Source organism: Palaemon carinicauda, chromosome 34 (genome assembly GCF_036898095.1).
Source record: "Palaemon carinicauda isolate YSFRI2023 chromosome 34, ASM3689809v2, whole genome shotgun sequence".
NCBI lineage: Eukaryota > Metazoa > Arthropoda > Malacostraca > Decapoda > Palaemonidae > Palaemon > Palaemon carinicauda.
In genome coordinates this window covers 45,334,591-45,337,090 of record NC_090758.1, presented here as the reverse complement: position 1 = coordinate 45,337,090, position 2,500 = coordinate 45,334,591, and positions in this window count along the sequence as shown.

Genomic DNA, 2,500 nt, shown 5'->3' with positions numbered 1-2,500 from the left:
CCAAAGGGCTTCCCTCACTCTCGGGAAAATGACCAGTATTACTCGCCTGCAACCTGCCGCAGACGGCTCTCCTTGTGAGGTGAACCTACTTCGTGCTCTTATGGACAGCCACTTCATGACCTTCAAAACCTCCATCAACGCCTCCACTCGTGACAAAGAGGACACCTACTCAACTTCAACCGAAGCTGACATGCATGCCTTAGGACACACACGCCTATGAATGCAGTAGGACACATATGCCTGTGAACGCCGTAGGACACACACGCCTATGAATGCAGGAGGACACACTCGCCTACCCCGTGACGAGCCGGAGCGGCAACAAAGCCACACATCATCCACCACTAGCTCGCGCCTCAACCAACGACTTCTACAGCCACTCACTGCCGCTAATCGGCGCAGTTTTTACTACTACCTCTCCAGATTCAGGGCAACTATTTAACATGTTCAGTATGTCATTTTTAGAGGGGGAGCCATGTACCAACCGTGTGTCACACAATTGTACATATTTCCTTTTGTGTATCTTCGCTCTTCCCTCGCACTAAAACGAACATGAAAATTCATGTCTGGTTTTCCTCTGTAACATTGTCACTTTCTCAAACATGTATTTTCCTGTTACCTTGAGGTTTTGTATATGAAGGAGAGTGTTCTTTAATAATACAACTCAGTTGATTGCATCCTGCCTTTGAGTTCACAACCCTCTCTCGGCCCGTCACAGGTGTGTTTTGTAAAACAAAAATATTATTGATAATTTGAATTCATATCAAACCTAACAATATATGTCTTGACTGTGCACTTGAAAATGCTTCTAACTCTAGATTATTCCCTTTCTGTATAATGATACTTCAATTAATATTAAGAAAGACAAATAATTAGTTGACCTTAAAATTTCTATCTAAATATTTAATTATGATTTAGGAAAAATATAACTTTTATAGAAGGAAAAACCAATAACTCAATGTTCTTAAAGGTTCAACTAAAGACATCAAAGTTCCAAGTGGCTGTTGGCCCCAGCATTGATGGTGTCACTATCAAACCTGACTGGAAAAATCATCAGAGCTAAATGGGTAAGTTTTATTTCTTAATTTTCGTAGATGGATTTGATATGCAAGTTAACACATACACAAAAAACCTTTTATTGATTATAAATGCTATGAGATGGATAATACAGCTAAAACCCGTAGATATATAATATCACCTATATACAACTCTGTGCACATACAGGCATATATATATTTATTTATTTATTTATATATACACACACACACACACACACACACACACACACATATATATATATATATATATATATATATATATATATATATATATATATATATATATATATATATATATATATATATATATATATACAGATGCACCTCCCTTTGTGAGAGGGGATACCTTAACGTGATGAAAGAGTTAGTGTATCGCCATGATCAGCAAAGATGTATTAGGGATTCCCATAATAGATATATTTGCTGTGAGTAATCAGACATAAATCTCCCACCATCACCAATCCATAGTTGGCAAGCATGGTGATGAAAACTAGCCAAACCATAGTCATGAATAACGACATGGATGTGGCCAATGTCCTGCAGAGTTCTAGACATAGCTGCTTTTTGTTCTAGACATAGCTGCTTTTTGTTGTCGTTGTTGTTGTTGTTGTTGTTGTTATTGTTGTTGTAGTTTTATATACACATATATATACAGTTACGAACTGAAATCCTAGCATAATGAATACTTACGTTTAAACAGAATAAAATTCTTAATTTCTAAACTAAAAAAACGTTAACTTGCACCCAAGTACTTAATCATATGTCCTAAATATCTCCATTTGTCTATACCAAGTAATATACTTAATCACTCAACTATATGGAGAAAATTAGGAAATTCTTTCTTTTCCTCTTGACTTCAAAGGCAAGGAAGGTCGAACTCCAGTTGACCTCCTTCTAGGAATGACCTCTGCCAACCTCCTTGACATCCTGAGTGAGCGAGAAGTCCAGGAAGGATTCAATGCTGACTATAGGAAGGATCTGCTGAGATCCTTCGTCGTCAATAACTATCAATATCATCTGCAGGTGGGAATTATTATTATTATTATTATTATTATTATTATTATTATTATTATCACCTGGGCTACACACATATATAAACTATACCATCTAATATATAAAAGTAAACCTCACATGGAGCATTTTCATCTCGCCACAGGAAATAATGTTAGCCATCACAGCCGAGTACACTGATTGGTCAAGATCCCTCTATCAACCAATCAGCATCAGAGACTCAACCGGCCAAGGCCTTCACGATGCGAATATTGTCTCGCCGATGGCAGATCTTGCCAAGCAGCTCTACACGACTTCCCGATCATCTTATCTCTACGTCTTGGAGGAAGAAGGTTCAAATGTGCGTTGATATGGATAGATTGGATTTATATATGAAATAGAAAAATATGGTATATATTATTAATGAGAATCTTTAATAATCTACAGAAAGTTTT